Genomic DNA, 22656 nt, shown 5'->3' with positions numbered 1-22656 from the left:
GTGGCAGCTTGATTGTGAAGAAAACCCTTCCAAGTGCCTTATGGTTAATGCCTGCTGTTATTAGCTTGCTGTATCTTAGTGAAGAGCAAACAAATAATTTTCCTTACCTATTAAGATTTTGAATCTAATGAGCAAGATTTTCATGCTGTGTCATTATACGTTATATATCTACTGTGGTGCATGTTAAACTGCATTAGCTAATTTTTCAGAAATTATTTTAAAAGTAAATGAAAAGTAGAAAACATCCAAAGCTGTATGAACGTATGAAGCTTCTCCACTAAAAATCCTGTAGCAAAGATTGCCTGTGCAGGTGCCTGCTGTGACTCAGACCTCTTCTGGATTGTTCATCTTTTCCCAGTTATTAAATTATATGATAGTGCCCTTTACAGTTGTGCCACTTGTGGCAAAGAATTTTCTTTGAGCTATAGTCTAATAATTTAATTTTGCATGCATCGTATAACAAACTCCACTTAGGAATTTAAACTATTGTTTTCATCTAGAGTCTAATTATCTGCATCAAAATACTTAAGCAAGTGAAGGAGATTAACTTGTCTTCCTAGCAATACTGCAAGAAAAATATTACAAGATCCATTTTACACAAAGAACCAAAAGCATTAGACTGTTGATTTTGGCAGATTCATGTAGGTGGTGGCAGAGCTGAAAACTGAATTCAGAAGTTCTGAGTCCCAATCAAGAGTTATAATTTGAACATATAGAAATATGCCTAAAAAGAATATCTTGAAAGAGACTTGGAGTTTACAAGCTGGTTATGTTAATCAGTATGTTAATTTTCTCCCTTGAGTATGTAATTATCATAGTTTAACTCAACATTATATAGTTAGCAAGTTCCTGAAAACTGTGAGGGGGAAGGTATTAGTAGTGTTTCAAAACTGGTAGTAGCTGTTTAAAAAGAACTGTTTCAGAATTTGTTTTCTTATCTGGAACTCTGTTTTAAAGTAGCAGCAACTTCTATGCCTGGGCAGTGTAGGTAATTTAGTTTGACATAACCTGTAACCCAATAAAAACTTGAAAACACTAGTCTTCCACAATTCAAACTCTTAATGAAATGTGAGAAAATGTCCTGCTACTTATTTCTGATTTTCTTCCAAAAGTACTTTGTCTTAGTACTTCTTTACTACTCTAATATAACTTGAAACAACCACAAATCAAGTGCAAATACAAGAAAATCCATTAGAAATTACAATCTTAGTTCAGCACTTCATGTTGTAAAGTAGAAACTAAACATCACTGTCTTCATTCTATTAATATTCACACGGTATGGGTGAAACTTCAGCAATTGCCCTGTGTTATGCTAAGTGTATTAAAATGACTCAGATGACGAAGCATTTCCTTTCATTTTATCAAAGAATCTGGATGGGATGTTCCAAGATATTTCAAGGAGGCTTTTATAAGCAGTCAAGGAAGAGAGAAGGGAAAGTGCTATTCTGATAGTGCTGCCTTAATAACTGAATTTGTCAGATTTTCACTATCATTTGGTAGGCTTAATTATTTTGCACTAAGTCATGCAAGTGGATTTCCAGTATCATAACAGTGGCCTTTAAAAATTCAGACTGTAAAGAGGTAAGGTTGAGTTAGAGTTGGCTTATTTATTTCGACTTTGTTGTCACTTTAAATTGCTCTGTTCGTCTCTTCATGCCTCTCTGAGAGTGTGTGTGTGTGTGTGTTAGTTAGAGGTATTTATAGTCAATGAAGATAAGAGAAGATTTGGGACAGAAGTACAGAAGCAACTTGGAAAAATCTTAGGTGAGAATATGGACGAAAGTCATTGACAGGATGCAAAAGCTGAGTGTCGTATTGCATGCTGAGCAGTAAAATACATTTGTAGCCCCCCAGACAACAAATGCGTTATTAGAGTCCTGCAAATATGGCAATTTCCATTTGATTTTACTAACATGACTGCATTTGAGGATAAACTAGCAGAAAGATGTAGGTGGGTGTTCAGTGTTGTTCTGGTTTTGTTTTTGGTTGTTTTTGTTTTTTTTTTTAAATATAAAATGTTTGCAACATTGTCTATTACGATATTGTTCTAGACAGTTCTGAAGTATGGTTAAAGAGCTCCCAATATGCAAGCATGGAGGCATATTTTCTTCCCTTCGTGTGAAAACTGACCCCATATTTACTCCTCTCAAGTGTCAATGAAACTCTTTCTGGTATGTGTGTTGAGCAAATATTCACATACATCAAAGGTACCATAGGCCTAAAGTTCCTTGCCATCATTTTTCCTCTTATGCAAAGTGTACTTCTCTAGGCATAACTTCCATTCTGCAGAAGCATTGGAGATGCTTATGCACTTGATGTAAAAATTTTGCATGTGGTACCCCTCTTACATGGAGTACTAGGTTGCTTTGAAGCCCAGGAATTTGAGAATTTTGGTGAGCTACAGAAAAAAACCTGCCTGTGCTCCTTCAAAGAAGTTCACATGGGCTAAAAACTGTTGTTTTGTAGGAAGTGCTGCTACAGCCTGTTTTTCCTTAGCCTGTTGCTCCAGGAGGATAATGGTCTGTCACTGGTTCTTACTGCTAGTGGATATTTATGCATCTTTAATCTGCACTTGTGGTGTTTGTGCCATCTGATGCCCTGGCAAGGTTGAGCAAAGCTCCACTGTCCCCTTGCCAATGCACTGACATCGTGTGTGCTCTGTTCTGCATCAGGACCATACGCAGTGGCATTATAGAGAAAGGTGATGTCCTTCTGCCACTGGTCTATCTGCATTGAAATGCTGTCAGGACCTTAGTTTCTTTATAAATTGTTCATTTGTGCAGTTTTGACCATAAGCTTTTGCGAATGCTAAGGATATTGTTGAAAATTTCTGCAGACAATTCTTACAGGATAATCTGAAGAGGAAGAAGCTTGTAAGCACTGATTAGGTAAACATAATAGCAGTTCTAGAAGATTGACATCAGTCAATACACATTAATTTAAGCATCGGACATACTGTTTTTCATTACATCTGCTTCCTTTAGCAGTGTGCTTCAGAGAGTGGTACTGAGGAGGAGAAAAGGTTCTAGAAATTGATCGTTGATTTAATAAAGGCCTACTAAAAGAAGTAATAAGGTAATTTTTGTTTGGAATAACTTCTGACTGCTACTATATACAGGCCAGAAGGAATAATATGCCTTATTTAACCAATTAAATATTGCTTGGAGAACTGCAGACAAGCAATTCTGGTTCTGTTTCGTTTCAATTATCTTTTTAATTGGTTGTCAATAAGTTAATGAAGCTATGGCAGCACTCTGTATTTTCACCATGGCTGGACCTGCTTATTTCAAGTCCTCCTCTACACCTCTATAGTCAGTGCTTAGTCTATTCACTCCTTGTTCAAGAAGTGGGGGACAGTATCACAGAGGCATGTCTCAAAGCAGCATATATGCAGCCTCCTACTGAAGGCTACAATTGATTTTATAATTTGGGTATTCAACCATCATATTGGTACAAACAGAAAAGGCAAAATGGGGAGGAAAAAATATATTATTATTATATATTCTGAGCTACAAGAGAGAAATATAACATTTTTGTAACCATGAGATAGTTACAAATTATTTGTCTCAAGTCTTTTTGACAGAAATAACTCCATGCTGTTAATAGTGACATTGATTAAAGTATTCATGTTACACATTTAATGTGTCTGGTAGTATTACAAAGCCATCAGTATTGTAAAACTGGCTGTCATGATACACAGCCAAGTAACTATATAATTTATTGAGATTTGTAGATCATAGTGGCAATTAATTCATTATGATCAGTTTTTTAATTATTATACTTTTCTTCCAAAGGGAGCTTGTGTATATTGTTTCTGTTAATGTTAGCTACTGAACAAATAGGAAAACAGAACTCTTTTGTACCTCTTTTTCCCCAGAGCAGGACTGTTCTGTGTTCAGGTAATCCCCATCAAGATAATGTTTCTGTCCTGTGCTTATCAAAGATTAAAACTTTTAGGTATCTTAATATGTTCTGTGTAAAACATAGAAGTAAACTTTGTTTTATATATATATACATATAAACATATTACTTATGTTTATAGAAGCACAACAATTTCTATATAGGAAAGCCATTCATTTTGACAGAAATTTAAGAGCACAAATCTTCTGTTTGTACAGACAAAATGGTAAATTAGTCCTCTTTATGAAAGACGTGTTTGCTGATGCACAGTGACAAGAGTTCACTGTTTTCTCTGAATACTTCCCTTGCTGGATCTCTGGAGCACTTAGCTTTCCCCCCTATTCTTCTCATGCCCTCTGAAGAAAGGGTTGAAAAACCTTCTTTTGATTCCACTGAAAATGCAGGGGTGGGTCACTTACTTGGAGATCCTGATGAGAGTCCAGTGCAAGTATGGTAAAAGTTGAAACCAAGCCAGCTGAAAACCTAAACCCCACAAACCCCCAAATCAGTAATAAGAATGTAAATGATACATATAGAAACTGCTGAAGGATAGTACAGATTTTCTTCTGTTGTAGAAGATTCCAAGACCCTAAGAGCATGTTAATTTCCAGGGAATGTCTTGCACAGCTCTAATTAAGGTTTCAGTTTTGACTGGAGATAAATCTGTTGCTGCTCTTCCCATGCCTGACTTTAGTCTTGGACTTTAGACTTGAACTTTAATCTCATATGTTACCTGGCGTATCTTTCTGTGTCAGTTTCTGTGAATATATCTGCAGTTTTAATTGTAGCATTTTTGCATACTGTAAGCATCTTCCTAATCATAAGCAAGTGCTTATCCTGTCAGCCTGACCTTGGTGCCGGGGAAGGTGATGGAGCAGGTCACCCCGAGCGCCATCACACAGCACGTGCAGCACAGCTGGGGGGTCGGGCCCAGCCAGCCTGGGCTGATGAAAGGCAGGTCCTGCTGGATGAACCTGACCTCGTAAGACAAGGTGACCCACCCAGTAGCTGAGGGAAAGGCTGTGGATGTTGTCCACCCAGACTTCAGTAAAGCCTTTGACACAGTTCCCCCCAGCATTCTCCTGGAGAGACTGGCTGCTCATGGCTTGGGTGGGTGTATTATTTGTTGGGTAAGAAAACTGCCTGGGCAGCCAGGCCCAAGGAGTTGTGGTGAGTGGGGTTACACCCAGCTGGTGGCCGGTCACACGCGGTGTCCCCAGGGCTCCGTGCTGGGGCCCGTTCAGTGTCTTTATGGAGGGCCTGGCTGAGGGGATGGAGCGCAGCCTCAGCCAGTTTGCAGATGGCCCCCAGCTGGGCGGGAGTGTTGGTCGGCCTGAGGGCAGGAGGCTCTGCAGAGGGTCTGGGCAGGCTGCACCGATGGGCCGAGGCCACTGTACGAGGTTCCAGCAGGCTCAGTGCCGGGCCCTGCCCTTGGGTCACAGCAACCCCCCGCAGCGCTACAGGCTGGGGGAGAGCGGCTGGGCAGGGCCTGGGGGGAAAGGGCCTGGGGGTGCTGGCTGGCAGCCGGCTGGGCAGGAGCCAGCAGGGTGCCCAGGTGGCCAGGAAGGCCGGCAGCGTCCTGGCTGGTGTCTGAAACGGTGTAGCCAGCGGGGCAAGGGCAGTGACCGTCCCCCTGCGCTCGGCACTGGTGAGGCCGCACCTCAGGTACCGAGTTCAGGTTTGGGCCCCTCGCTGCAAGAGGGACAGGGAGGTGCTGGAGCGTGTCCAGGGACGGGCAGCGAGGCTGGTGGGGGATCTGGAGCACAAGTCTTGGCAGGGGCGGCTGAGGGAACCGGGGTGTTCAGCCTGGAGAGGAGGAGGCTCGGGGGGGCCTTATTGCTCCTACAGCTGCCTGAGAGGGGGTTGTAGGCACGTGGGGGTCGGTCTCTCCTCCCAGGTAACAAGTGACAGGACAAGAGGAAATGGCCTTTAAGTTGCACCAGAGGAGGTTTATATTGGATATTAGGAAAAATTTCTTCACTGAAAAGGTGGTCAAGCATTGGAATAGCTGCCCAGGGAGGTGGTGGAATCACCATCCCTGGAGGCATATAAAAAACATGTATATATGGTTCTTGGCAACATGGTGTTGTGGTGGGCTTGGCAGTGCTGGGTCAATGGTTAGACAATGATCTCAAAGGTCTTTCCCAACCTAAATGTTTTTATGATTCTATACAAATCTATCTTGCAGAGTGAGGAGGATAGAATTATTTTGAAGATCTGTAATTGTTTGCTTCAGTATTTATTATGTAGTTGTTTGGTTTTTTTTAAGAAAGGATATACTGTAAAATACAAATTGATGTAGCTGAACTGATGACACTAAAAATACAACAGTTGTCTCTGGTGTTGCTTTTTAATTTACTTTGGTGAGGTATAATTTCTTGTTAAAACTAGATAGTTGTAACTATGATTTGCTGAAGGTTAAAGAAGGAGACAGGTTCTGTGAAACTTGTGTGTTTTGAAAATATATTGTACCTAATTTCCACCAGTAGTGCTGAAAGCAGTGGTCAGGAAAAAATGTCCTGTAAGTTAAATGTGATGACACAGGAAAGAGCATCAATGCAACTAAACCAAAATACTTTATCCTTTCGGGTCAGTGTGCAGTCAATGTTTTCCTCTACGTATAAACTTCCTAAATCTCAGATAGTGTCAGAATGCACATGCAGATATCAAAATGGTGCTAGTGAACATGTGCACAGCATTTATAAGACACCAGCTGTGGTTTCATTAGTTGCTAAACACAAGGAAAGCCAGAGAATTGTGCAAGCTGCCTTGGAAATTGAGGTGGATAGCTCATCATGCAATAAGCAATGCCAAATTTGAAAAAAAATGCCAGTGGAAAAAAATGAGACACACAGATAAAAGAAAAAAAATATTGCAAAGAATTCTCAGGAGCTGAAAATAAAGTACTCTGATGAATAAAAAAAAAATTGAGGTCCAGTGGGAGAGAAGGGAGGGAATGGTACAAGCAGTGAGTACTTCTGACTAATAGTGTTTATTTTTATTATTGATTGGTCTAATGTTTTTCCAATCCAACAGACCACAACTTCTTAGTATGTTTTCAGTGTTGTGAAAATATACTTGAATTCTATAATTCTTTTTTACCATTAATAGTAAGTTTCTGGTCAGTTACATGTTGGTTCATAGAATGTGTGGGTAGGAATTATAAATGCTCTGACTCCCCCGTTTAGCATGATGGTGCTATAGTATTTGCTTCCAAATTATGCAACAAGGTTTGGCTTCACAGCCTCCCTCAGACTGAGCTTGCATCTCTCCCTCTTGAGGTGACTACCTGGACTATGCTACAGAAGTAGCTTGCAAGGGAAGGACTGAGAACTTTTATATAGCCTGTCACTTGTACTTCCCCTACTTATTACACTTCTTGGGTATTACTGCACAATTAGTCAATGGGCAGGAAAGAGTACCTGGGATTTAGAGCCAGTGAAAATTGGTTTTGCTGAGTGTGTTTGCAGATGGTTGTTCTCCTGCAAACAAGATCAACACACTTCAAAGCAAGAGTCATAACAGTCTTTAAAAAAAGGGCAAAAAAAATTAGCTTAATTAATACCACTTAAAAGGTACAGCAACTTCGGATTAGATACAGCATTGTTATACTATACGTCTACATCTCATACTGCCTGGCTTCGGGCAAAAGACTCTTTTGTTTCAGCTTGCCAACAGATGAAAGGTTCAGCTCCTGCACTGATAGTTTGCACAGTATGGTGGGATTGCATTGTCATAGAGATGCAAGAGGTACAGCAGGACCTCCAGAACGTCCACATGAGGATGTTCATCTCTGTGGAGCTGTGTGAGGAGCTTGTTTTGACCCATGGAAAGCAGAACACTCCTAAGAAACCTCATATTGGTAGAAGAGCAACTTACAATTTCTTCATGTTGCCTAGAAGTTGATGCATCATTGGGCTTGTCTCTCTGCTCTGAAGAGAAGCTTAAGGGTGACCATCTCAGGAAATGGCATTCTGCAGGGTCACTCTTGCCATAGTCTACTGATAGAGTCTGGGGGACTGTAATGATCATGGCCCTTTGTGCCTTCCATAAAGCTAGAGAGGATAATTACGAATATTTATTAATGTAATGAACCAAATACAGCAGTTTTTGTGGGCTGATTCCTGTGAGACTGTTCTAAGCATTATCCATTTTTGCTGGCACTTTAGTAGTTTCCTGGGAAAAGAAGTTCTTGGCTCTAAACTTGAATGGAAAAGGCAAATTGATACTTCTATAATTATTTTGATTGCAGTTTATTGTTGTAGTCTATTTCAGGTAAAGCTACGCTGTATGAATCATAAGAAATTACTGGCTCGAAAACAGAGTTATAATGTCAAGAGGTGCTTTTGCTCCACAAATAACTAGTTCTCCACTAATGTCATGTCTATGTGGCTGTAAGTTTTTTGTGGGTTTGTTTGGGGGTGGGGCGTTTGGGGTTTTTTGTGTGTTGTGTTGTTTGTTTTTTAATATTATGTGTGCATGGTAAGAGCATTGCCTTTCAACTGTGCAGTAATCTCTGATAAGTTGCTTGTATTTTTAGATTTTGTATGACACTTGCTCTCCTCAGGCTTTAATACATCCTTCTTTATACAGCTCGCTCTTTGTGAACAGTTTCAAAGTGACTGTGACTATAAGCAGAAGGTTTATTTAAGCAGAAAATAAACTAAAGAACATCAGAAATGACTGACAGGAGGGCAGTGAGAATACAGCTGTGTCCTCTGTATGTTTCTATTTTTATGATTAATCACAGTAAGAAATCAGTAATCTAAAAGTAAGCAAGCAAGCAAAACTTGTCTGTGCTGCTCTCTGCAGCTATCTGTTAACTGGGATCTAGAAAGTATTAGCAGCTTGTGGTTGTTTTTGCTTCACTAGCCCAGCAATGTACACAGTATACATTACACAGAGCTGTGTGGAAGATCTTGAGAAAACAGGATTTTGTGCATTGTTGCCACCTCCCATGTGGCATTGTATAGCTGTTGGTCCTTCGGCAACCCTGGGCCTTTCCAGGTTCAATTATCTTGTCATTAGAGGTAAAATGGAAGAATTTTGCTGACAGCTGTTATTTGTGTGTTTAAATAGCTATGAATAACTAGTTAAAACTACAAACTGTAGTTTACAGCTAAAATTCCTAGCAGGTGCACCCTGCAGCATTCCTTGGTCATCGGGATGGTTGGGGCTGTGCCTGGATACAGTGGCGTGCTTCCAGCCTCGGCAGGGCGTGCGTGCAGGCAGCTGGCATGTGCACAGTGGGAGAGGGATGGTGGGCCTTCTGAAGGGACAGCTGGGGACTGTTGCTCAGTCCTGTAGCACACAAGTAGCATATATACCTCCAGTCTCCACCTGGAATGCTTAGGGTCCCAATGTCAAATTCTAGCAGGTTTTGGAATGAACACACTAAAAGTTTAAGCTGCGGTGCCATGAATCTTTACCTGTCTGTCTGCTGTATCACGACCTAAAGATCTGCTTTCATTGCAGCTTGGAAGAGATCACATAGACTGCCTTTACAGACCATGGAGAGACAAACACATGCATATACATAGTTTCAGAGAGTTAAAGTTCAGAACTAGTACAGTTGTGAGTGGTGCTTAGTGTCTTCTGACTAGCTGAACTGGACTCCAGAATTAGCTAGATGACACAAACACATCTTTGTATAAATTTGGAAGGTACTGTTCCTGGAATGTTTTGCAACATTCATTCAAGAATTCGTGCTGAAATGAAAACTTCCATTGGTAAACTCTTGTGTAAAAAGTCCAGAAAGTTCACTCCTGAGGCTAAGTTAGCACTGACTAACTGGTGTTAATTTCACTGACTGAAATTTGTCCAGACATCTGGCTTAATAGAGGAGAGCAGTGGCTTTGGAGCATAGACTCCACACAGTTTAAGTGCCTAAGGTTAGATGGTGTACATATATACTCTTTTCCCAGTGTTTATCAAAGAAAGAGGATTGCAACAACTTGCATTTCAAAGTGAAGTTGGCTTTCGTTTTCCAGTGATCTGCTGAAAAGATGACAGTAGTGTGCATGCTGAAGTAGTAGGTTAAGTTTGGCTCAATTGACATTAGAGGGCAGGAAGATCCTGGAGTGATCCTTACAGCCTTGGTTGACTAGGTGCTCTCTTCAGGAGTGTATCATCATTTCACCAAGTCTGAGTGCCTGGCTTCCATCTGTTTAAACATGCACAGCCCCGAGAAGGGAGAATAGCTGTCTTCTGCCGATAACACAGAAAAAGCACAGCTGTGGCACTTAAAGGTTAGAGCTTAAGAGATGCTGTGAAGTGCCTCTGCCCTCACATATACTGACGTGTCAATGAAGTGTGTGTGTATTGTAGTGGAGCTCTTTTTGTGTAAGATGCTGTAATGGCATTTTCTGAGAGGTGACAAAATGTAATTGGAATGGTTACAAAGAAAAGTTGACAGCTGATGTTCAGTTCTTAATATAGCAAAAATAAAAATGAAAGCAAATTTTTCTGACCCTAGACTAACTGACATTTTTGTTTTGGAAGAGATGTTTTTGAAATTTCTCTCTAAGCAAATCACACTCTGTTTAAATGGAGCTAAATAAACAAGGTAGAAAACACCTATGCATAAGCAGAATTATAATGACAGAAACAGATCTAAAAGAAAGCCTTTTTTTTTTTTTTCCCCTGGAAGATTTCTCTAATTTGTGATTTTTTAAATAGTCCACATAAAGCAATTTTCAAAGATGTTACCATGAGTAATAATTTTGTGATGTACATTTAAGTACAGCTGTAATAATAACACTATTATTATAAAGCAGAATAATGCAGTGTTAAACTCTTTGAAGCAGGCAGATGTGAGCCTGTCTGGAGAGATGTATTCATAACCAGTAATAATTAAGAATTATTTTACTAGTTCTTACAAGTCTTATCTGAGATCTAAATCTGGATTTTGCTAATTTATCTTAGAAACTTGTATTTCAACAAGATGTCTAGTCATCTTCCAATTCTTAATGTTATTGAGGCCTTAACTATAACCCGCAACTGAATTCTTTGCTCTAATTTTATGCTTCATGAGAATTTCAGGCATTTACAATGTAGAATTTTCTTCCTTACAGTTTCACTTAATAGGCCCTTACTTTCTGTCCTGACAAAGTTCCTAATCTACTTTTTCTATGTATCTTTCATTACTTTATTAATTTTTGTTCTTTGTCATTCATCTTCTTCAATTAAACGATCTGTCCTTTTCATCTGTGTTTCTGCAGATGGAAGTTTTCGTAGATTCCGTATTGTTTCAGTGAGCCTAATGGGGTGGGAGTGTCATGGTGAATATTTATGACCTTGAAGCAACTGCCCTGCAAAGCTGTGACAGTTTTCTCAAAGAATGGAGAGAACAAGTACATTAATAATAGTTTTGGGGTTTTTTTTCCCATGTTTTTTAGCATAATTTTTGCAGATTCATCCTCCCAAATCTCCCTTCCTTTTGGTGGTTATACAAAGGTTTGAATTGAGCTTATTAGGTTGTACCCATAATATGCTTACTTTTTTTAATGTTACGATGTCATAGCAGTGGACTCCCTTGTTTGTTGCAATAAAAATACCCCAATACCCGTGCTTGGTTGTTTTCATGATGAATTGTGGTCTTTGAATAGAAGAAAAGATGTTATTTGCAGATTTGAACACTGTATTATTGTGAGAAGTGAGTGGTGGGAAGGGTTATTTATAAACATTCTTTGAAATCAATGAATTTTCTCTCCTTTTGTAATTTTTAACAGAACAGGTCTGTTTATGTTGATACTGCCTAAAAGTTCTAATTTTAATAAGACCAGGTTTCTAATTTGCTAGATATATCATGCATATAAAGAAATACTCTTTTCCTGTAGGAGTGCCTATCGTCTAAATATACAAAAAACATGTGGGTTAAAAATAAAGTTTTACAGTTGTTATATTTGCTTTAAACAATAGCTTATTCGCTCCATCTTTTATCTCTTGTGCCCCAGTTGAAAGAATGTTCCTTAAGAAGCAGCTTACAAGGAAAGTTGTAACCAAGTGTTCACTGCAAAAAACTAGTGAATATTGGTTAAATGGAGTCGTGACGTAAGTGAGCAGACAGCATACGGGGGCAGACACACGTGCGTCATACGCAGTCATCCACTCTGTTGAGTAGCCTGGGCTGTGTAATTCAAAGTTGGCCCCCTCTCAGCTTTTTGTTACTCATGTACCACCAGGGACTTGTGCTCAGGGGACAGCGGGAAATTTCAACGCTTTTCTAAAGCAAACAGTTCCAAAAATTGTGACTGTAGGGTGCTTGATCTAAAAACAGATTTGTACCTGCTATTAATTGGATCCAGGGGCGGACTTCACAGCATGCAGCAGAATGGGAAAAATTTATCTTTGTGTCACGAATGTAATGAAACTCTTGACTCAGTGCCACTAATAGCTGTGACTTAGTTGACACAATCTTGTAGCATTTTTAAGCTAATAGGACAGCAGCGTCTCAGAGCTGTGAAAAGTATTTAATTCTTAGCTGGGTAATAGGCGAGAAAAAAGCTGCCTCATTCATTGCTTTGTGTCTCACAGACACCAGCTTTTTATTCTTTCTGGTAAATGCATGTTACCATATTGTTATTACAGGTCTTGCTCTCTATTGTCACTTCAGTTCCCCTCTGTTATCAGTAAGGGGAAATCATCTAGTGAGGAGCCATTTTTTTAATTGCATTTTCTGTTTGAAATGGGAATTTCAGTGGGATGAGAGCGCTATGGGTTTTCAGTTAAGTTGGTTTAAGTAACTGCTTATCCTGGAAAAAGCCAATGGGATGAGATTCAGGTAATAAAACATATTGTTGGGCAGCTGAGGAATGTTGGAGGAGGTGAGCAAAAGCCAACTAGGAGAAAGTTCTACAATCTATGAGACACAATGTTATTTTAAGATAATTGATCCTTAAAATACTGAAATCTATAAAGTGTTTATCAACAACTATTCAACATCTAATATCAAAGATGGTATTAGAAAAAGTGGTAATCAGAACAAGATTGCCTCATTAGTTTTGTGAATGTTTAGAGGTGCAGGCTTTGTTCAAGGTGCTTTGAGAATCATCCTGCTGGGAAACACGGAAATGTTACATATGCATCGTTTCCTGAAGGAATGTAACAATACTTCCCCCAACTAATATTTGGCCAAAATGGAGATTTTGCTAACTTTAGCAAATGTTCAGTTTCTGCTTCAAAACCATTTTTTAAAAAATATTTATTTTATTTTGACCTGAACAGTTCATTGCTGTCATGAAAGATGTTTGATATCTAATGTGTCATTTTTATGGTAAGACCAAAATTTCACTAAACTGTTTGAAGAAAACTGAGGACAAGTAAAGAAAATCTTTCAAAGCTCTTCAGTGTAGTTTAAATCCAGTAAGCGAATTAAAATCACTAAGTGAAGAGGATAGAGTTTTCAAATACAATTGTAGTGGATTTTTCAAGGAATTTGGTGCCAAATCACTTTTGAAATGTATCAGGCGCAAGGCTTTCAATTTATTTAGACTCTTCAGAAAATCTGAAGCCTAATCCCATTTGTAGGCACTGAATAAGTAGCACCCACAGTGGAGGATCTTTAGGTGCAGAATTCAGAAACACTGTCTTAGGAAAAGGCTGATCTTATTGTTTGAGGGTTGTGTTTTTACTTTGCACCTAACATTTGTTTCTAATGTGCCTATTAAACTGACACAGTATAGCCTTACCAAGCCTCTCATTTTGACATTTTTTCCATCTGCTTTATAAGTTTTTGTTTTGGTTTTGTTATGTAGATTTTTTTACTTCAAAGTATCTGTTGGACTTCCCTGCACAGTTTCAGATAGTTTTCCACTGGTATATTGAACTGTTTTAAAACATCACCAATGTATATGCCTAGTTACTAACCCCACTGTTTTGGGCACTGAAGAAACAGGTTTCCCACGCACCAGAGCTAGAGTGTCTATCGTGTGGTCTGGTACCTGCACACGGTGTCTGCTCGGGGCTGGATGCCACCCTTGTGGTTTTGCCACAGCGAGTATCTTAATGGTAATGAAGATATATTCCCTGCTTGCAGTGTTTTTTACTAGAGAATGTCCATAAGCTTATGCTGTAAATGGTCTTGAAACGTACAGCTTTTCATAGTTTCCCACTGAAAAATATTTCTTAATGGGACGGTGAATTGACTCAGAATTCAAATACAAATGACAATTTCCTGTTACACCATTGTCAGTCCCTAGATTCACCCAGTGCCAGCACGCAGCATGTTTTTAAGGGTGACCCTTTGCTGTGTGAGAAGCATGTGATGCTTGTGCCAAGGCTGTCCTTGATACAGCTTTTAAAGTTCAGAAGTGGATAGGTGGGGGTGATTTCACATCTTGGAGGTGTTACGGTGTAATCCTAACTTTCAGAGCTGGGGTGGCCATGTTGCTTGGAGAATGAGAAAAAAGATTTGCAGTCTGAACCAGCATGCAAAAGCAATTAATGTACTTTGTGGTCCTACAATAAAATAAGATAATACTCTCTGATATGAATGTCCAGTTTCCAAGTTGCTGTTTAGCCCTGATACTGTGATGCTGAGAATTGCGTGAACTATTGGAAAGCAATCTTATTTTCATAAAGCTGAGGTTTATAAAGGTGGGTTTTCTTTGTTGCAGAGTATAAATGATGTGTGAACTGTTGCTAGTGTTTGGAAGTCACTATTATGGTGCATTTTGAGGAACTATGCGTTCAGGTTTCTCTCTATATATAAATATATATATATGTATAAAATATATATGTTATATATATATGTTGTTTGTGCTGACTTCTGAACAGGGATATATTTTACCCTGTAGTGAACACATGAAGAAAACTATTGTAAGAGTTAAGTGTCTTCTGACCTTTTCTAGCTACTGATTGTATACTGATCAGAGGCTTTAAAGGTTTTTATAAACATTATTTTACACCCCCCATATTCCTGGAGTCTTAGAACTGTTCTGCTGTAAAAAAATGTATATGATAATTGCTAACATGGTAAGATATTCAACAATATAATATAAACTTTTTATCAGTATGTGGTGTGAAGACCTGGTTAGCTTTACGGCATGGCGGGGGAGGTGGTGTAGTACATACGAATTCAATCCTGAGAATGAATTTATTAGCTGTTTTTGAGCAGGAGATTGACAAATCTCACCCTTTGTTAATTTGGGCGCTTAATAACCTCTTCTGACTCTCTTAAAAAAATGCAGTTAGTCAGTGAGAAAAACAACTTATTTGTGTCTGAAAATATTCACGGGAAGAATGATTTCAGAAAGTGTACTGGAGAGCAGTTGTAACTTTTTTCCTGATTGTTGTTGATTGTTGTCAGCAAATTATGAAAAATTGTGCTCATCAAAGGTAAGATAGCTGTGCAGATAAGCTTGGCACTGCTTAGTATAACTTCAGGAAACTAACAAGTACTGGGTTTTCTCAGGTTGGATTTTCTTCCAGGGTTTAAGTATTGGTGTGATTATAGAGCAAAGTGCTTTCCATAGTGTCCTCACATTGCGCAGGAGTTCACTATAAAACATATTACTTCTATGTGGTATTGAAGAGAGTTCAGTTTTTTACTGGATGTTGGAAGAACAGATAAATGTAATAGCACATCACATTTAATCTTACCTTCCAAAGCAAAGCATCCAGGCAGAGGTGTAAGTTAGGAATACAATCAAATTAATCTTGCAGTGTTCAGAAAACTGGTAATGGATAATACAAATAAATATTAATTCCCAATTAAATTTGTCATATATTTAAGGTAGAAATACATAGACTTGCAGTGATTTGCCTGGGTGTTTATGCTGAAAGGTGCTTTTCCTTTAGGACGTTTTACTTCTTTACTACTTTAGGACGTCCTTCTCCTGCCTGCCCCCCATGTGAATTGCCACTGCTAGACACCTGGTTCCATGGAAAGTAACAAAGCAACCCCCTGCAGAACTCTTAATTTCTTGATCAATAAGCACCATGTAAAAATCTGAGTAATCCTTACTTCAGTACTCCTTTTCGAAAAATGTTCACGGGTTTGATAGTAACGGTCAGATCCTTCAGAACAGGAGCTTGAGGGATTTGTTTTTTGAATCTGGGTCCACTACAATTTTAAATGAGAGCACTAAAATTGTGGTATTGAACTCAGAGTTAGTATTGCAATGTCCATCTAAGTGCAATAACTAATTACAGAATTAGATAAACATCTTAACAACAAATGATATTTGATTAGAAATTAGTATCTTCCTAATAGTTATGTGGCTCTGCTTTTGGTAGACTTCCACAGCTTTTAGGTGAAATTGTAAACTTAATCTCATATTTTTTGCCTTGTAGTTAATAACACTTTTAAATTCTCTTTACTTGGAGAAAATAAAGAGGGAAGAAGAAGAAAAGCCTGGTGTATGTGTAGGAGAACGCTGTATCACACATTTATAAATTGTATTTGTTTAAGCAGAAATGTATTTCATGTTTTTTAAATTTCTGATTATCTGATTTCATTAAGCTTCTCAGGCATGTAGAGTTTCAGCCAGGGAATGTCCTTTGTTTTGAACTGTCAGCGACCCCTATAACGATGTTTAATTAACTTTTTGCCGATGTCAATACAGTTCCATCGTACCCGGCGGCTGGACGCGCCCCCCCTGGCGGCTCACGGACGCTGCCGGCCTGTTCCTCAGCCTGTTCCCTCAAGCCAACGGCTGCTGACCCCGAGCCTCAGGCAGGCCCTTCTGGGCCTACCTTTTAATTGGAAAACATCAATAATTTTCTTACAGAATGAAACACCAGCATTTGCATTCACAGCAGTTCCAGTTAGCAAAATAAATAGAGGGTACTGGGTAACAAAGTAAGCAAATAAAATGGAATTACTTCCTTCTAAGTCTAAATTGCACAGTAGGTGGGTGGCAGTAATTTAGGAGTGGCACCCACTTAGAACAGTGCTTACTTTTAAACTTAGGAAATATTTGGATGGTAAAGAAAATTATTCAAGAATGTGAAGTCTGTGTTTTTAAGATGATTTAATCCTATAGCAGAACTACAATTTGAGTTAAAATGAATCTTGGTATCAGAATTCTTTCAAGCTATTTCATAGCATTAAGGAGAAGCATAATACATCTCGCTTACGTATAGTCATCTTAAAATCATGAAGCTGGGAGACTCTGTGGGTCAAAACCACCAGCAAGTGAATTCACCACCTCTGTAATGTTAGATTCCACAGATCCTTTCAAACTCCGTGCTGCTGTGATTTAATGGGATCCTTATCATACCGGCAATGACCCATCCTCGCTCTGAAGCAGTGGGAGAAGTTTCAAAGCCAAACAACATGCAGATTGGACATAAGGTTAAAAACTTGGTTCAGTATAGAAGATTTCTTTTATTAAGCCATTTTCAGTAAAGCTGATTACAGAATAGAATACTAAACAATTATAGAAGTTATACTTCTTGGACTATGAGTATGAATAAAATTCTGCCCAGGTATTTCTGAAGGAAAGGAGGAGGAAGGGGGGTCATAGCAGATGGGAATAGGAGAGAAATGGCAGTATTTTAAGCTTATAAAGTAGAGATGTTAAGATAAAGGGGGAAATGCAGTACAATCAGCAATAGAGACCTGTAGGAAGTTGAGAAGAAATATATTGTAAAAAAGTGTTTTGAACTAATATTAATTTGCATTTTTAAATTAATATCTTGTATTTTTTCATGTCCCTTAAACATTCTAGCAGCTGAGATTCACAAAGCAAATAGTGCTTAACAAACATGGAAAATCTCTAAAAGCAGACTTCCAATATTTACACAGATGGACCTGGCTGTAAGATTTTTTAATTTATTTTTATATCACAAATTGTGCATCTGTCTTCATTCTTTGTCAAATAGTGATTGAGAACACAGTTCATAGTATAATTTCCAATATAAAGTGCACCTGAATATCTGCATTAAAAACCAACTTGGTCTTCCAGTCTAATTCTATGTAGGCAGTAACAGAAACAGGTGGGTTAGCAAATAATAATTTCCTGTTGTGCAGGTTTTTTAGAACAGTTTCCCACTGTGTCCAAGATCAGCATCTCTTTGATGTTGGTGATCAGAACTTTAGAGAATTGAGAAGTCTTGATTTTTGAGGAAATTGCTGATGCAGTTTCTTCAGGACTAAGAAGAATTGGCAATAACTTGCATGGGACCATGTTTACATTTTTGCAGCTGATGATAATTAGCATTTTCCCGTCATCTTTTAATTAAGAAATATGCTGATCCTTCTTATCAGTTCGTGCTCCCAGCTGCTATGTAGCTTCTTTTTTCTGTTCTATCAGTGCCATAACTGTGTTGCTTGTACTGCTCAACTTCATCCTGTTTCTAGTGCTGTCATCTAGAATATTGTCCAGGTCTTCCTGCATTGTGCCCTGGCCCGCCTGTATTGACTGACAGCTTTCAGTCTTGGCCAAGAAGTTGAGTCCATTCTTACTGAATATTGCTGGAACTCTTCAAGACTGTTCGATTCAGGTTTGCAGCATTTAACCCAAAACAAAGCAGGTGGATTCCACTACTTGCCATGTTTTGATGTTTCTGTTGTAAAGATTTGTTAACCACCTCCTCTTAGAGAGCTGTTAAAATGCCTTTTACATGTATGTTGTTAAGAAGTGGGAAGAAATAATGAGAAAAATAATGGGAAATAATACTTTAGGTGGCTATATCTTTATTTACCCTCTACTCTTTAGTACTTTTAATATTTTTTTTTTCTGTAGTAAACATAACCAAATAACTCAGTAGTGCTTTCCTGAACAACTAGACTTGTATTTGTGCTCTGAAGTAGCACATGGACAATAGCATTTTACTTTTGTGTTTGCGTGCCGGTGGATGTGCAGTTAGGCAGCATGGCATGCATATTACTTCAACCACTGTAAAACCAGGAACATAATTTCATACAACATAATTTAATGAAAAGATACCACCTTTATATTGCTGACGGTCAGCAATGTTTGTAAGCAGAGAATGGTTGAGAGGTTAGTGTTCATCATGAAGGCAGAACTACCTGAACTGGCGAGGTGATAGGACCACTTAGAACTTGGCTACTGCCCATCAGAATAAACATAGTAGGATCCCTGTCTGTGTAGTGAGTAGCTGTATCACTGCATAGTAGTTTCTTGAGTGGATGTTTTGACTGCATAATTTCATTTCTTTTGTAGTGTAACTTGGTTACATAGTCTGCCGATTCTGCATATAAATTTGTCGTTGACTTTCTCTGTATTTTTTATTAGATATAGCTACATTTCAAGAAAATTTGCAAACTGTCATTCTGACTTGTGAGAGTGGTGGGCTGCTCAGGCTACTGGTAGTTTGTAGAACTTCGCAAATCTTCCTTTGTTCCCTGTTTCATGGGGGAGACTGTAGTGTGATAAGTGAATAGTATGCTTGGTTTAATTTAGATAAAATAAACTTGGTGGAAATACTGTATTGGAGGCATCCATGAAAGATTTTGTGTTTAACAGTGGAAATCAGTTGTTTTAATTCTGCTATCTAGGAGATAACAAAGACAATTGGTTTTAACAGCCTGAGGCCATACTTTATCTTATTTATCATTGTTCTGTCATTTTATCTCTCACTTTCATCAAATCTGTTTCAGCTAGGTAACCTTTTATTTGATATACCAGGCATATTTTAATTCAGTCTCAGCTATTAATTTTTAATTTTTTGACTTGTACCCTTCCATGACCTTGGTTTTTAAGGTGTTCTAAAAATGCTTAAGCAGTGTATCTGCACAGAATGTGCAAGTGGCAAGTAGGTTCTTCCATGTTTGCACTGAGTTCTATTTTAGCTCCTCCATGGAAGAAAAAGTAGACTCGTGCTTGCTTAGTAATGTGCTGTCGATGAAATGATATGTAATAATGTGCAATAACCTGTGAATGGCAAAATAGAAAAAATATCCAAAGACATTAATTTGAAATTTTTAATTGATTACTTCCTTAATACCTTTAAAACACCTGTATTCATATTATATTACGTGGTACTTCTCAGAACTTCAGTCGATTATGAAGCTAAAGGTGGGTAAAAGGGGAAAGCTATGAACCCCCCCCCAGAGGTTCTTATAACATGGTGGCTACATTTCAGTGTATATCGACACCATATAGCATTTCAAAAGTGACTTCCAGTATGATATCTCACAGCTACTTGTTCTGATTTTTGAAGAAGGCAAATTCTATTTGCCTCTTTTAAACAAATTTTAAATTTTGCTTTTGGTGAAGACTGACTTGCACAGGAGTTCTGCCTAAAAGTTGCATTCCTGAGGCTCCTCCATTTGAAGCCAGCTCACAGTGCAGGACAGGATTTAAGACTACTGGTCCAAATAGCAGAGAGCAGCAGGTTTTCCCCTTAAGAGGAAAAGATATCTGGAAGCAGTCCATGCTGCTTTGAAATATTTGTATTTGGCTAAAGATATCTTTCATATTTGCTCAAATTCCATGACTAACTTTGTACTGCAGTAAGTGTAAACATTTTTTATTTTTTTTTTTAACTGTAGGGAATGGTAGAAAATATAAAGGAGTTTTCATTTAGCTAAAAATTTCATTTGGTTCTAGTGTCCTGTAACTTGAGGATGCTATTGATGCCCGAGGGATTGGTTTGCATCAGTCTTGCTTGCTCTGCGTTAGACAACTGCTGGCTGCATTTTTAATTTAGGTAAGTTAGGTGTTAGAAGCTTCAGTTAGTTAAAGTGACTGTACTTCATCCCAGCTGTTCATTATCTAAGGACCAGTATCCACTTCTACAGCTCCTGTAGGGATCAGACGTGCTTCTCTGTACCTAAGGTGTGACTATAAGAGGCTGAAAGTTACAAGTAGCCTGCATTAAATTTGCTAATATCGGTCAGATTTGTGTTCTTTTTTCCTCGCAAAACTTCATGTAAAAGAGTAACTACTATTTTAAGGGAAAGAAACCCACATTGATTATTTGTGGGTGAAAGTGAGCTCCTTTCTTAGTGTAACATACCAAATTTTATACTGATTGTCGATGTGGACATTGCTTTATTCTGAAATATCTGCAGAAATGGGAAACCTTGTGTTTAAAGGGTGTTATTGGAAGTTTAAATATGTGTGTCTGTGTATATGTATGTGTAAATGAACAAAGGCCTCTGAATACATACTGGTATTTAACCTTAATTTTTAGCTATGTGTTGATACAGTTTTGACAGCCTGACAGCAAAATTTCATTTAAAATCGTAAGCAGGATTCTTTTGTTTAGGACTTACCTATAAATTCTTTTGAAATCTGCCTCCTGACAAGATCCCTTATTAGTGTTTGCAGTTGTTACATGCTTTAGCCTTTTGTAATTTTGTCATCAGTGCAGGTCAGAGGTGAGAGGCTCAATTGCTTTGATGCACTTGTTAATATCAGAGGGAAATGGAGTGTATCATTTGCAGAAGTTTTGCTTTACAGAAGGCTTTGTACTTTATACAGCAGGGATATATCTAGGACTGTGCATCTGAGTGCAGTAATGGAGTATTATCCAGTCCAACCTGTTTTAATAAAACCTTGTTTTGTTCTTAAGTAAAATTGAGGTGGTAGTGTTATACTTATTTTTCATTGATTTCTTATTAAGGAAATGAAGGTAATATAGATGCTGAAGGTAATATATAAAGTGACTCTTGAGGACACTGGAGGTATAGACTAGAGGTGAGGTAAGATGTCTGTAGTGTATATAGAAAGAACGTTAACAGGTCTGGAAACAGTTATGAGAGTGTAGGAACTCCCCAGTTAGATAGTAAAGGGAGTGTAATATATACAGTGTATGCAACTATGCTGTATTAATTTTGAGGACAGCGAAACTCATTCTTAGATCTTGGGACAACAGGCTATAGGTCTTTACTTTTTCATACATTGTGCATTCATAGCCAAATTGACAAATAATGTGGAGTCCAAACTACCAACATCTAAGCATTTCATGTCCACAATCTATATATATTTTTAATTCAATATAGCTTTTGGCTTAAAGATCATATCATGGCTACAGTACATCTTACCTAAAGACCATTTTATGTTGAGTAAAAAAGAATTAAAATTACCTGTTCTTCATAGAAGAAAGTGTTATTTATGCAGAGAGACTTAAGTTTTCTTCAAGAATCTTGCAAAGATTTGGCGTTCTGTAAGTGATGGCAAGATTGCAGAGTGATTATAGATAAAGCTGGCAGTAAACTGGCAGTACACTGGTACACTGTTTCTTGGTGATTGTGTTACAGAAGGGGTTGTATCGCTGTTTATCATTGTCTCATTGTTGCTTACATCACCATGTTGGATCATTAACCAGAGCTGACCAGATTCTCTTCTTACTTCAGTGCAGCAGGCTTATGTAAATGGGTATGGTGAGAAGGCAATGTGCTCCTTATTAAATTAAAAAAAAAAAACCTGCAACATTGTGTGTGTATGTAAGGTTAGAATTCTGATCCCTTTTTGTTATCTGATTCTTATGGAAATGCTTCCAGGGATGTTTGCACAGTGAATGTATGTGTCCTGGGTGTGAGAGGGGATGTAGTACCCTCGGAGCCATGGGTGGAGGGAATAGATGAAGAGGCTGCATGTGTTGGAGGCTAAAGCAGAAACATCCGGTGTAGTCCACAGCTGGGGAGCAGACCTGCGTTGTGAAATGCCAGAAACATGGTTGCTTTTGTCTTTATTTCCTTCATGGGCACCAAGAGCTGACTGGTACTGTTCATAAAGTACATACTGTAAGGAGAGTGTTGGATGACTAAAAATTAAATTGGATCCCTTGGCTTCTCTGAATTGGGATTAGTAGGGTTTCAAACGGTAAGCCAAAAGGAGG

The 22656-nt window shown here is 38.4% G+C and overlaps 1 protein-coding gene across 4 annotated transcripts in view; it reads left to right on the top strand.

Annotated features, from left to right (window-relative positions):
• MARCHF1 (membrane associated ring-CH-type finger 1) overlaps nucleotides 1–22656 on the top strand; it is a 253229-nt gene that overhangs the window by 77517 nt on the left and 153056 nt on the right. The gene's annotated exons all lie outside the window — the stretch shown is intronic.

The sequence above is a fragment of the Falco naumanni genome, chromosome 1 (genome assembly GCF_017639655.2).
Source record: "Falco naumanni isolate bFalNau1 chromosome 1, bFalNau1.pat, whole genome shotgun sequence".
Classification (NCBI taxonomy): Eukaryota; Metazoa; Chordata; class Aves; order Falconiformes; family Falconidae; genus Falco; species Falco naumanni.
This window is presented reverse-complemented; position numbering and strand designations above follow the sequence as displayed.